Below are 13,983 nucleotides of genomic sequence, written 5' to 3' on the forward strand. Positions count from 1 at the left end.
TACACCATCTAATTAAAATCAAAGGTGGACTTTTAAAATTGTGTATATGAAGTCTGTAATAACAAGGAAAGTTTATGAAGGAATGTTAAGTGAGAAACAATAAAATTATATTCTGATGATGTCTATGACATTTGAAACAAACAAAAATAATCCATTGAAATAATCTGGAATAAAGAAAGGTGATTATTTTGGGTGGTGAGACTTCAGGTAATTATAAAATATGACTTGGCTTTTCTACGTTTGCACCAACCTAATAAATAGTTACTTGTTATTTATGTAAACATGAAAAACGTGTAATTATTATTATTATTGTTTTTCTGCAGTGAAAACATTTATTTTACAACAGTAATCTTTATTTTAGGTCAACATTCAGACATACAAGACGGAGATCACCATGCAAAACCAGCCTGGCCCTTAGATGTGTGTGCTTGAGCCAGGATCAGTCAGAGTCTGACAGCACCTACACCCCAACACGGTTGGATTCTAGGATGCCAGTGACAAAACCAGAGAATGGACAACCAGCCTCCATGCATTTGCATTTAATTTTTTTTTGAGACGGAGTCTCGCTCTGTCGCCCAGCCTGGATTACAGTGGCCGGATCTCAGCTCACTGCAAGCTCCGCCTCCCGGGTTTACGCCATTCTCCTGCCTCAGCCTCCTGAGTAGCTGGGACTACAGGCGCCCACCACCTAGCCCGGCTAGTTTTTTGTATTTTTTAGTAGAGACGGGGTTTCACCGTGTTAGCCAGGATGGTCTCGATCTCCTGACCTCGTGATCCGCCTGCCTCAGCCTCCCAAAGTGCTGGGATTACAGGCTTGAGCCACCGCGCCCTGCCTGCATTTAATTTTTAAAAATACATATTTCAGTGTTAACTTCCTCCCCTCACCTGGCTTGAAACATTTTCCCCATTTTCCAGGGAAACAAAATCTACCAAAAGGTGCCGCCTGCAGGACCCTGGGCCCAGCCCCTTCTGGAGGGTGGAGATGTGTGGACTCCTCTGGGGCCAGGACAGGGCCCCTTTCTGGGCTGCCCTTCAGATGCAGCTTCGCCACTGATTGTATCTGTTGCCTAGAAAATCATCTTTAATATTTCAAGGGAGGAAAGGGTTTCCAGTCACCTCCTAGGTTTCACACCAGGACACATACCTGGGTCAGGTGAGCATGACACATAGCCCCCAGGATGGGCACCTGACCCTGCAGACCAGAGGCCAACGCCGTTGGGGGCCATGGCAGTGCCCTGGGCACACACACACTGCACACAGTAGGCTCAGCCGTTCCTTTTGTGCACCTGCCAGGAAAGCCTCCTGAAGGTCCCTGCCCCACTCGTCAAGAAACCAGAGGCTGTTTTAGAGCCACCTTTTATTGTACTTGTTGCTTCACTGATGGACAGCAGCATGACATGCTTGCTATGTCATATGTACACATATGTACACACACAGACATACCACAGCCCATACTCACAGCATGTGATGATGCGAATCGCTGCTGGTAAGGACAGTAAAAATGTAGCTTTTGCCAATTCCACAGTATAATTCACAACCTAAATAACAGACACAGGCCAGTCCTGTGCCACACAGGTTCGCAGCTCCAAATACTGGCAAAGGGTGAGATTAGTCACTTCGTGTCCCCTCACGAGATGTCCCCACAGTAGGATGCACTGAGCCAGAGCTAAGGGAGGGCGGACAAGCCCCACGTCGAACTCTGCCCTCAGCATCCGGACCCTCCAGTGGCAGTCTGCATGCTGATGCCCCTGCGGCACAAGGCTCTCCTGGAACAGAACGCTCTGGTCTTGGCAGGGCAATGGGTGCCACCATGGGCAATATGTGGCACCTGAGAGCAGCCTCGACTGTGTGAGGCTTCAGGGCTTTTCCTGGACGGCAGCAGCCAACATGGAGCTGAAGCTTCCTGCTGGGCACGTGCACATGCCAGTTTCTTTTTCTAATAGGTCCCCACTGGGTGCTGGCTGCATTAACTGAACATCAGAGAACTGGGAAAGTTCACAAACTCTGAGCAGTGGTATCTAAAGCAGTTTAAAAATAAAGCCAAAAGGAAGACAAATCCCACGTCACTGAGTGGAGACAAATCTACACACCAGCAGCTGCCATGAAAGGGCCCGCGGCGCTGCTCCTACGCCTCCTGCAGGTCGGAAGCAGTCAGTGCTGCCTGGACCCCCTTGTGAACCAGACAGGCCTCAAAGCACAAACGACCCCAGCAGGCCCCTGGCAGCACCCAGCAGCAGTGTCCAATGGGACATTCTGTGCCCATGGCCACAGTTGCTCACAGCATCGTCCACAGCCCAAGAGTGAGGAGTTGGGGTCCCGTCACTGTCACCAGCAGTCAGGGGTGCTGGGGGCGTCCCGATCTGTTCGCACATGGACAGGGAGGCGTGTAAGCTGCCCCAGGGGACTCACCACCTCTCTTAATTAATAGGGAAACATTCCACTCTGGAAAAAGAGAAAACCTGGGAGGTTCTCTTTCCTTGAATTAAGACAAGGCCTTAAAACCAATAGGGAGGAACACCAGAAACGGTTTTGCTTCCGGGTCAGGCAGTGGGAGGAACTCCAGGCCCCGAGTGTCTGGGCTTCCTGGGGGTCTTATAATCACAATGTGAGAATTGTCATGGCCATGATTTATTTAGGTTTTACAAATTCTGCAGGGACCGGGTTCCACAAACCTCCAGACCTGCTCCTCTTTCCCACTCTACCCCACCCTTTGCAGGGAGCTACATGGTTCTAAAAAATGGTCCACTGGACTCTGTAACTGAAAAGTCACCTGGCAAGGGACCCACTCTGATGGGTCTTGGAGTGTTCTAGCCACAGAGCTGTGTGCAGGCGCAACAGAGGGCCCGGTGGGGCTGAGCCAGGACCCCCGATGGGCGGCTTTCTAGTTTAGGTCCAAGGTTAGAACCTGGCTCTTTGGGAGTCTGGGGAAAAATAACTCACTTCCTAAGCTACATCTACAAAAATCGCAAAGACAGTACAGCCGGCATCTCAGGCTGAACTTGCTGCTGTGTTGAGCGGCGTGAAGGCACCCCACCGTCTCGCTGCCTAGCATTTCAGGACAGGCCAAACAATGAATTTCTTATTCTTTTAGGAGAGGTCTGATTTTGACAAATTCTTTCTAACTTAATATCACAGTGCATAGCTCTCCTCTCATCAAAGGTCTTCATGATCGTTTTAGGGAGAAAAACCAAAGAACAGTGGGACGAACAAAACTGCCCCAGGACCTGGTGCTGGCAGCCAGCTCATCACCCACATGGGGATCTGCAGTAGGGGTCAGCTGGGGGCCCTCAACCAGCAACCCGCTCCTAAGCACATCCAGATTTGTCCTCACATCCATGTCTTTTTTGGCAACTTCCTGGTGAACCTGAATCTACCCCTCTGCACGGCCTTGGGTGGGCCGCTGAGGGCAATGAGTGAGCTGGGGCCACGAGTCAGCAGGCAGGCAGGGAAAAGGAGCCTCAGGAGGCTCATCTGGTTGGTCCGAGCCACAGCCACCACACACAGCCTCTTCCTCAGCTTCACCTCCACTGAGAACTCTGCAGCTCTGCAGCGGCCACCATGGACGTTCTGCAGAAACCAGGCCCACTGCCAAAGGCAGGCCCAGTACATCAAGGGCTCAGAGCCACAGAGTGGGGGCAGATCTGAGCCCTCGGCCAGCACAGGCACATCAGGCTCGTTTCACCTGTTCCCCTACCCACAAGGTCTAGGACAGACAAGAGACTGACTTCCAATGGTCCACACATGGATTCTGCAATCTGGTTGCTGGCCTCCCAGGGATCCAACCCTCCTGAGCTAGAGGGTCCCTCTGGTCCAGTCAGTCCTTCCTCCAGGGACCTAACGAATCCGACTCTGCTTGAATAATCAATGACGGGGCAAAGGCAAGTGGGGCAGATGGGAGCTCTGGCAAACACGGGAGGAGGGGTCTTGGAAGAGCCCCTGTCTGCAGCAGCTGGGTGCTCACACATGGACAACCTACCCTCTGACTGTGCTCATCGGGCTGGTGCTACCATCTGTGGTTGTAAAGGTCCAAAAAAGGCTATGGAAAGGACGGGCGGGCTGGAAGGAATGTGGAGAATGACCCCAGGATAGGGGAGGAGGAGACTGGCCCCATCAATCCAGCTCACAGCCGGGAAAAGTGCAGGAAGACAGACAAACAACTCCAACGTGGGCGAAAGACACACCTCCAAGGACCGAAGTTGCAGAGTCCATGTGACAAGGAGACCCAGGATAGAAACACTGTGTGGAGGATGCGATGTCAACCTCGGAAGGTCGGAAGGGGCCTCCTATGCTTTCCACACCAACTTCTCCCATGGGAGAAACCCTGCCACAAGGCCCAGGAAACCACAGACCCCAAGCCAGCTGTGCCCAGCACAGACACCGAGGAATGATGGTGATGCCGGTGACACCAGGAGGACGTGGCCCCTAGCGCATCATCAGCTGTAGGACGATTGGTGTGTCTGTGGCCTCCCTCTCATCAGACTGCAGCCTCAGGGGACACTTAGAACTCTGTCTCTGTCTCCTCGCCCTCAGGCGCCTTGAGCTTACATTTCCCGCAGCACAGCAGCCGTTGTAGCAGCACCTGAGGAGGCTGCAGAAGACAAACAGGGCCTTGGCCCACCCGCTGGACAGCAGGAGGTAGGTGTTCACGTTCTCTTCCCCAAAATGTTCGGCCAGGTAGAGCCCCAGCGAGCCGTAATTGTCATAGATGTTCCTTTTTGTGGCGTCCGTCAGGATGGCATGGGCCTTGATGATCTCCTTAAACTTGTCTGTGGCCTCCGGGTTGTCAGGGTTCTTGTCGAGGTGATATTTCGAGGCAAGTTTCTGATAGGACTTTTTAATGTCATCTGAGGTTGCGTTTTCATCCAGCCCAAGAACGTGGTACAATGATTCCCCAGAGGTAGACAGTGAGCGCTGTCTCTGGTCTGCCATGTTAGGCTAATCTGCCCGTCCGCCAACCCTCCCGCAGGCTCCATGGCTCCTGCTCCCCGCTCTGCGGCGCTGCTGGGCAGCGGCCGATGCACTCCTCAGCCTGGAGACCCCGGTGGCAGCGGCAGCGGCGGCAGCAGAAGGTGCGGGTGCAGCACCGGCAGCGGCAGCAGAGATGCGGCAATTATTTTAAAATAAAAAAAAATACCTGCTCTATGGAAGGGAGATTGATGAGTTGAGAGCTTCCTGGGGTTGGGTGGAGACGGGGCTGATAAACTGCTGTCCATATTCAAGGGCCTCAAGGCCCTACCCCCAAAGTAGGGGCTCCCAGCCCCGAGTTGTCACATAAAACAAACTCCCTCCAGCCAGATGCAGCCTGGGCCCCTGAAAGCCCAGCTCAGGATGTGGGTCTCTCCTAGGGTTGCTGGAGATCTTCAGGGAGATAGGGAATGTCCTTCTCTCAGCACTTTCTTCCCCAGGCTGCCCCGGCCACAAAAGTCCCTTGTCAGGTTCATTACCACCTTCTACTCCTTTCCGGTGAGTGCTTTTATCAGCAGTTTTTTTTGATAATGATGATGGGGATGGGTGATAATAGCTTCCTGAGTTCTTACGAGAGGTGACAACGTGCTAGCAGCCCTTGCTCTCCGCACCTCCTCCACCTTGGGGTCCACTCTGGCAGCGCTGAGGAGCTCTTCAGCCTGCTGTTGCACTGTGGGAGCCCCTCTCTGGGCTGGCCGAGGCCGGAACCGGCTCCTTCTGCTTTCGGGGAGGTGTGGAGGGAGAGGTGCAGGTGGGAACCGGGGCTGCGCGGCGCTCGTGGGCCAGCTCGAGTTCCCGGTGGGCGCGGGCTTGGCAGCCCCACACTGGTAGCTACTGGCTGGCGCTGCCCGCCCCAGGCAGTGAGGGGCTTAGCACCAGGGCCAGCAGCTGCGGAGGGTGTGCTAGGTCCCCCAACACTGCTGGCCAGCCTGTGCCATGCTCGAATTATTGCCAGGCCTCAGCTGCCTCCCTGCAGGGCGGGGCTCGAGACCTGCAGCCTGCTATGTCCAAGCCCCCCACCCCCAGGTGGGCTCCCACGCAGACCAAGCATCCCTGACAGGCCCCGCCCCCTGCTCCACGGTGCCGGGTTCTATCCACCACCCAAGGGCTGGGGAGTGCCTGCGTATAGTGCCAGGACTGACATGCAGCTGGGCCCCCGGCCCCCACTAAGGGAAGCCAGCTGGGCTCCTAAGTTGGGTGGGGACTTGGAGAACTTTTGTGTCTAGCTGGAGGATTGTATATGTGCCAATCAGCACTCTGTGTCTAGTTCAGGGTGTGTAGATGCACCAAACAGCACTCTATATCTAGCTAATCTGGTGGCGACTTGGAGAACTTTTATGTCTAGCTAGAGGATTGTAAATGCACCAATCTGTGTCTAGCTCAGGGTTTGTGGATGCACCAAACAGCACTATGTATCTAGCTAATCTGGTGGGGACTTGGAGAACTTTTATGTCTTGCTAGAGGATTGTAAATGCACCAATCAGCACTCTGTGTCTAGCTTAGGGATTGTAAACACACCAGTCAGCATGCTGTCAAAAACAGACCAATCAGCTCTCTGTAAAACGGACCAATCAGCTCTTTGTAAAATGGACCAATCAGCAGAATGTGGGTGGGACCAGATAAGGGAATAAATACAGGCTGCCGGAGCTAGCAGCGGCAACTGTCTCCTGTTCTTTTGTGCGTTGTAGTGGGTGTTGTTTTTTCGGTGTTTACAATAAATGTTGCTGCTGCTCACTTTTTGGGTCCGTGCTGCTGTCATGAGCTGTGACACTCACCGCTAAGGTCTCCAGTTTCACTCCTGAAGCCAGCGAGACCACGAACCCACCTGGAGGAGTGAACAACTCCAGACGCGCGGCCTTTAGGAGCTGTTAACATTCACCGCTACAGTCCGTGGCTTCATTGTTGAAGTCAGCAACACCAAGAACTCACCAATTCCGGACACAGTTATGACAGGCCAATCATGTTACACAGAAGATTTCCTTGAATCTTCACAACATTCAGTATGTTGACACTTTATGAGACGTACACACTTCTCTTCATTTTACAGAGGAGAAAGCTGAGATTTAGAGATAAATTGATTTCCTCTAGATCACATTGGCAGTTGTCAGATCTGACTTGACTAGCTCTGAAGTCCTTGCTCTTAACCCTGTCTTGATGTAGGCTGGATGCTCCGCTTGGACTCTAGCCTGTAATGCTGTCTTCTCCTCTGGAAGGAACCAGCCCACTATATGAAATGGACATGACTTTTTTTTTCACCCCCAGGTTGGAATGAAGTGGTATGATGGTGATACCGGGTCATTGCAATCTCTGTCTCCCGGGTTCAAGCAATTCTCCTCCCTCAGCCTCCTGAGTGCTGGGATTACAGGTGTGCGCCACCATGCCTGGCTATTTTTTTTTTTTTTTTTTGGAAGTGGAGTCACGCTCTTGTGACCAGGCTGGAGTGCAGTGGTGCGATCTTGGCTCACTGCAACCTCTGCCTCCTGGGCTCAAGCAGTTCTCCTGCCTCAGCTTCCCAAGTAGCTGGAACTACAGGCAAGCACCACCATGCCAAGCTGATTTTTGTATTTTTAGTAGAGACGGGGTTTCACCATGTTGGCCAGGATGGTCTCGATCTCTTAACCTCGTGATCAACCTGCCTCTGCCTCCCAAAGTGTTAGGATTACAGGCCTGAGGCACCACGCTGGGCCTAATTTTTTATTTTTAGTAGAGACGGAGTTTCGCCATGTTGGCCAGGCTGGTCTCAAACCCCTGACCTCAAGTGATCTGCCTGCCTTGGCCTCTTAAAGTGCTGGGATTACCAGCATGAGCCACTGAGCCCGGCTTGGACATGACTTTCTTACATCATTCTCCAGCCATCATTCTCCAGGTACCCTTCTTCCCATACCTCCCTGAGATCTGGGGCAGCAGTTTCAGTGGCGTGTGTGTGTGTGTGTGTGTGTACACCTCTGTATTTCATATACACACTCCAATCATAGCTTTCCATTATCCAGTGAATGGCATTTAAAGGGTGAAATTGAAGCGACATGGACAAAAGTCATAAAGCTTCTGTGCACAAAATACATGGGATATGTTCCACGTATTTGTTGTTGTCTGTATAGGTGTCTCATGTGGGTGGAAGATGCCCGACTTTTCCCTGTATCAGCCTGCGGCACCTCAAGGAGTGCCTGGCACATCACGTAGACTCAATAAAAATTTTCTAAATTAATGAAAGAAAAAACATGAATATTTCAATGATATCAGAATCTTAAAGTTTCAGTTTCTTCATCTGTAAAATAGGTATGATTATTTTCTTTTCTGCTAGACAGAAAGCTTCTTAAGGGTGGGGAATGGATTGTATTCTGGGTCCTGTCCCTAACACCAGGGGCACTGCTAGGCACATAGGATGTACTCAATCAAAGTCAACTGGCCAAAATGAATTCCCTGAAACTCCCAGGTGAGGTCTGAGAATGGAAGAAGCAAGGCCTAGAACATGCCCTGGACCGACCTTCCTCCCTCCCTCACTCCCTCCCTGCCTCCCTGTCTTTCTCTCTCTCTCTCCCTCTTTCTCTGTTTCTCTCTTTCTCTCTTTCTCTCGACAGAATCTTGCTCTGTTTCCCAGGCTGGAGTGCACTGGCGCAATCTCTGTTCACTGCAGCCTTCACCACCTGAGTTCAAGCAATTCTCCTGCCTCAGCCTCCCGAGTAGCTGGGATTACAGGCATCTGCCACTACCCTTGGCTAATTTATATATATATATATATATATATATTTTTTTTTTTAGTAGAGATGGCGTTTCACCATGTTGGCCAGGATGATCTTGAACTCCTGACCTCAGGTGATCCACCTGCCTCAGCCTCCCAAAGTGCTGGGATTACAGGCGTGAGCCACTGGGCCTGGTGCCCTGCACATTTTTTAGAGAAGAACATTTTGGTGTTAAATTATTGAAACAAATTGTATTATCTGCCCCCTTACTGCAGAGTCTCATGTGCAAAGTCCACGGAAAAGTGGTCCCTGGAACCCAAAACCAAGCCTTCTGGATCCCAATGCCAATTTCCTTACTCCTACTGGTTTTCTGTTTATTCCGTCTCCATTAAAATGTCAGATGCCTCCAGTGTGATCATTATCTCACTGCTTATTATTAGGGATAAGCAGAGGTTCACTGAGTGCAGGTATAAGGCACAGGATTGACACCTTGGAGAGGGCCTGCTTCAGGAGTTGGAAGAAACACCTGCCAAACCTCACCTGTCAGCCACAGCCACGTGGCCAGAAGCTGTTTTCTGAGCTCACCTAGGCATTAGCACCTCGGTTGTTGACCCCTGGGAGGGGATTTCTTAAAAGTACCTTTCTACCGTTTTATCCCTCTGCCCCCATAGCTTGTCAACATCCCTTCAGCTTGGTGGCCTACTGAGTTTCCACCCAGCAGAGTGGCTTGCCCCACACCAGTGGCTCGCATGGGCCTTCTTATCTCCTTGGCCCAGCTGAATCTTGGTGAGCCGGTAGCGAGTTATGGTCTGGGCATTCTGGAGGAGCCAACTTCCAGGGTAGCATCAATTGCTGGGAGGGGTCTGTGGTCTGCAAGTCAAATCTAGAGGTATGCAGCAAAGCCAGGTGAAGGCAAACACTGACTATTGCCTTGGAGTTGCCTGAAGGGGTAATCTGCGGCAGGAGGGTGTGTGAGGAAATGGGAGTAGTGGCCCCGCCCATTTCACCTTGCTGCCAGGGTGGAGTTTGCAGACTAATTACAGGTAAAGGAGCTTAAAGCTTTCTGCATTGCTTTCTTCCTCCTCAGTCGGCCTCACCTTCTCCTCCAGAACCACCAGGACCTACAGCAGTCCCACGGTGCTCCCCAGTCTCAGGGGTGGTGTCCCTGTGCTTTACTATGTCTTTCCATTATGTTTTCATTGTTTCTTTTCCTGCCCCATCTTGGTGCCCAGTAAGCCTATCCCCCCATTACAGAAATAACTACAACAGAAACAATTTAATATTGATGAGGCATGTCAGGTATGCAGTATCTTATTAAATCGTCAAATCACGTGTATTGGGTATTGTCATGCCCATTTTATGGTTGGGGAAATTGAGCCTTGGAGAAATTGAGAAACTTGTCCAAGGCCACCCAGCTGGTAAGCGGCTAGCCAGAGCCCCCAGCCACACCTGCCCATGTGGGCCTGCTTCAAGGTCTGGATCACTCTGGCATCTTCCCAACTCAAATCCACCAGTTCTTCATTCCATCAGTCAGCCCTTGCAATCAGCAAGTGACCACAGAATCCCACCATGGGCCTGGGCACTTGGGGGGACATAAAAGAAGGCCAAGCCATGGCCTCTGCCCAAGGGGAGCTGAGGAGCTGGCTGAGGAGGTAAGACAAAGACCCATAGAATAGTGAGGGAAGAAGCCAGACTCTGCTGAGATGATTTGATTTGCATTTAATGGCTACAGAGCTGGAGTGAGAGACTTAGTTTCGCACACATCCCCTGTGTGAGCGCTGCCATGCCACTGCCCTTCTCTGGATTTCAGTTTGCCTGTCTGCAAAATGAGGGGGTTGTCCTAGAGGATTGTACATATACAAATCATACTTCCCTGTGATCAAGTCAGCATACCCCTCTTAACGGGAAAGTGGAGAAACTGAGGCCCCGGGATTAAGACTGTCCCAGAAAGTAACTGGAGCAAAGCCAAAAAGTAAAACCAAACCGAGATTTGACCCATAGGAGAAAATCGTTGTGTTGCTAAGAATAGGACTCCACACCCAAGAGCGAGCCCTGGGAGCCCTGTGAGTGCGGAAGCTACTCACTGACTTCTCGACGCTTTTGTGCCTGACAAAGCCCTGAGGGCGTCATCCTGGTGTGGATTTCCCTTGGTTCTTGGGCACTCAAGGAAAAGCAAATTGGTTGATTCTGATCCTTTCACTGCCAGGGTGCTGTGGGGTAGCCTGGGAGTGAGCAGGCTCCCATGAGCCATTTCTAAGTCATTTTCCTTAGAAACAGGAAACAGTGTTCAGGTTTGGAGGAGTGACTGAAACAAGACACCGAGAGGTTGGGGGTTGGAGGATGGGCTTCATCTGTCTGGCTGTTTTTCCTTCGAGGCAGCTGGATGCAGACACGCACACAGCTCGCAGTGTGTCCTGAAGAAGGAAGCATTTGTATTGGCTACACAGAGAGGAGATCTAGAGTGTTTTTTTTGCATTCTTTTGTTGCAAAGTCCTGTTCTTAGCTGTGTTGCCTGTTTCTTCCAGGCTGACACAGGCCTGCTGATCCAGGATGAGTGTGTTTTGAAGTTGGGTGAATGTCACTGCCCCTCCTTGCCGTGTCTCATAACAATGATTAGTTATGGTGCCGGCTTAAATGTGCAGAGCATAAAACCACTTCCACAACACTTCACAAACAGTACCTCGACTTGTATATAATTGGAGCAAGATGGGATATGCTTCATAATGTCCATTTCACAGATAGGGACATTGAAATTCAAGATTTTTTTTTCCACTGAAAAAGGTCTGTTCATGATAAAAATCTTTACCTAAATTCTATGGGTGAAGACATTCTCTATCACTTGAGGAACAGACATCCATATAGTCCGGTATTGAGAGGTGAAGCCAGCTGGATTTCCTGGGTCAAGTGCAGACTTGGAGAACTTTTCTTTCAAGATGATTGTAAAACGCACCAATCAGTGCTCTGTAGCTAGCAAGAGTATTGTAAAATGCACCAATCAGCCCTCTGTAAAACGCAGCAATCAGTGCTCTGTAGCTAGCAAGAGGATTGTAAAATGCACCAATCAGAGGGATTCTAAAAGTAGCCACTCACGGGGAGGATTGAGAAAAGAGCATTCTGATAGGACAGAAACGGAACATGGGAGGGGACAAATAAGAGAATAAAAGCTGGCCACTGCCCCCAGCCAGCAGTGGCAACTCGCTCAGGTCCCCTTCCACGCTGTGGAAGCTTTGTTCTTTTGCTCTTCACAATAAACCTTGCTACTGCTCACTCTTGGGTCTGTGCCATCTTTAAAAGCTGTAACACTCACCATGAAGGTCTGTGGCTCCATTCTTGAAGTCAGTGAGACCATGAACCCACTGTCAGGAACCAACTCCCGACACAGTATGACACCCAGGTGATAGAGGTGAACTCAAATGACCCTTCCTGTCTTCCTAAGTCCCATGATCCCATATTATCTCTTTTCTTTCATCTTCTTTTCCCTCTTTGATCCCTTTATACCCAAAGCCATTCTCTACATGAACTTTCACTCTCCACTCCAGCTAACGATCTGGTAGACCTAGGGCTTTATACACTCAAAACCCTGTTCTCCTCCCAGCTTAGGACAGAAACAATAGGAGAGCGGGCTACATGCACCTTGTCTCTTATAAAGGCATAAATTTGTATGGGTGAAATCCTGGCTAACACGGTGAAACCCTGTCTCTACTAAAAATACAAAAAATTAGCCGAGTGTGGTGGCGGACACCTGTAGTCCCAGCTACTCGGGAGGCTGAGGCAGGAGAATGGCATGAACCCGGGAGGCAGAGCTTGCAGTGAGCTGAGATGGCACTGCCACTGCACTCCAGCCTGGGCGACAGAGCGAGACTCCGTCTTGGAAAAAAAAAAAGCTGACAAACATGACTTCATACCTGAAAGGTGGGGTGGGGAAGGGCAGTCATTTTTTAAAACACTTACTGTGCCAGGTATTTTGCATAGAGTAACCCATTTATAATCTCAGGGACAGCCCCGCCCGGGAGGTTTTATTACTCCACAGATGAGGAAAGCAACTTGCCCAAGGTCACTCAGTTAATAAGTCAGATCTGGGATTTCAAAACGGGTCCATGTATTCTTAACCACTACACCCTACAGCCATAGAAAAGCAGGACTTGAACTCTGGCTTCCTCACCATCCATCTAGCACCTTCACCATCAGGGCTCCCCACTCTGAAGTTTATCTTTGTGCTATCTCTAAAAGAAGGCCTTTGTCAGTGCACACTGCAAATCAGATCAGATGAGCACTGGGGCAGGCTGAATAATGCCTCCCTCCAAAGATGGTCTCATGCTAATCCCTGGAACCTGTGGCTGTTAGTGTATATGGCAATAAGGACTTGCAGGTGTGACTAAATTAAAAATCTTGAGATGGGGGACTATCCTGGATTATTTGGGTAGGTTCTAAAAGTAATCACAAGGGTCTTTGTAAGAGGGAGGCAAGAAGGTGAAGGAGGAAGTAAGAGGTGTGAGAATGAAAGTAAGAGGTTGCAGTGATGGCAGGTGGGGCTGGAGTCCAGGCGACTCCGGGAACTAGGAGAAAAAGGAAACACTCTTCCCCTGGAGTCCCAGGAAGTGATCATCTGGGTGGTTGATTTCAGTTCAGTGAAACTGATTTCAGACTTCCGGCCTCCAGAACTCCAGTAAGAGAATCAGTTTGTTATTTTAAACCCCCAATGTGCTAATTTGTTAGGATAGCCATAAGAAACCAATATAAGTACTGTTTACCTACCCAGGGGATTAAACTATTTAAAGCACTTAAATGTATCCTTTTATATGAAAATAAAGTGCAGTAATTCACTGTAAGCAGAAGCCATGATTGCTCTTAGGCTGGCCCTTGGGTGTTTGAATTAAAATGTATCTTTTTACTTATTAAAGCCAAAGATATATTAGGTCAGGCTCTGCAAGACTAATTTTTTTTTTGTTTGTTTGTTTTTTGTTAAGACAGAATCTCCCTCTGCCACCCAGGCTGGAGGGCAGTGGTGTGATTTTGGCTCACTGCAACCTCTGCCTCCTGGGTTCAAACAATTCTCCTGCCTCAACCTTCTGAGTGCCTGGGACTACAGGCGCGCACCAACGCCCGGCCAATTTTTTGTATTTTTAGTAGAGATGGGGTTTCACCATATTGGGCAAGCTGGTCTTGAACCTGTGACCTCAGGCCTCCCAAAGTTCTGGAATTACAGGCATGAACCACCTTGCCTGGTCTGCAAGCCTAATTTTTATTGGAGATATAAAAGTTTTTTCATGTACAGTATTTGAAAGTAAGAAATTTAAAATCTCTATACCAGACATCTACTAATATTCACTGTATCAGT

At 50.0% G+C, this 13,983-nt stretch overlaps 1 pseudogene; it reads right to left on the bottom strand.

The window, feature by feature from the left end:
- Positions 1-4,422: 4,422 nt before the first annotated feature.
- On the bottom strand, positions 4,423-4,951 carry LOC102139936 (dnaJ homolog subfamily C member 5 pseudogene; annotated as a pseudogene).
- Positions 4,952-13,983: the final 9,032 nt, after the last annotated feature.

This window comes from Macaca fascicularis, chromosome 8, assembly GCF_037993035.2.
Source record: "Macaca fascicularis isolate 582-1 chromosome 8, T2T-MFA8v1.1".
Lineage (NCBI taxonomy): Eukaryota > Metazoa > Chordata > Mammalia > Primates > Cercopithecidae > Macaca > Macaca fascicularis.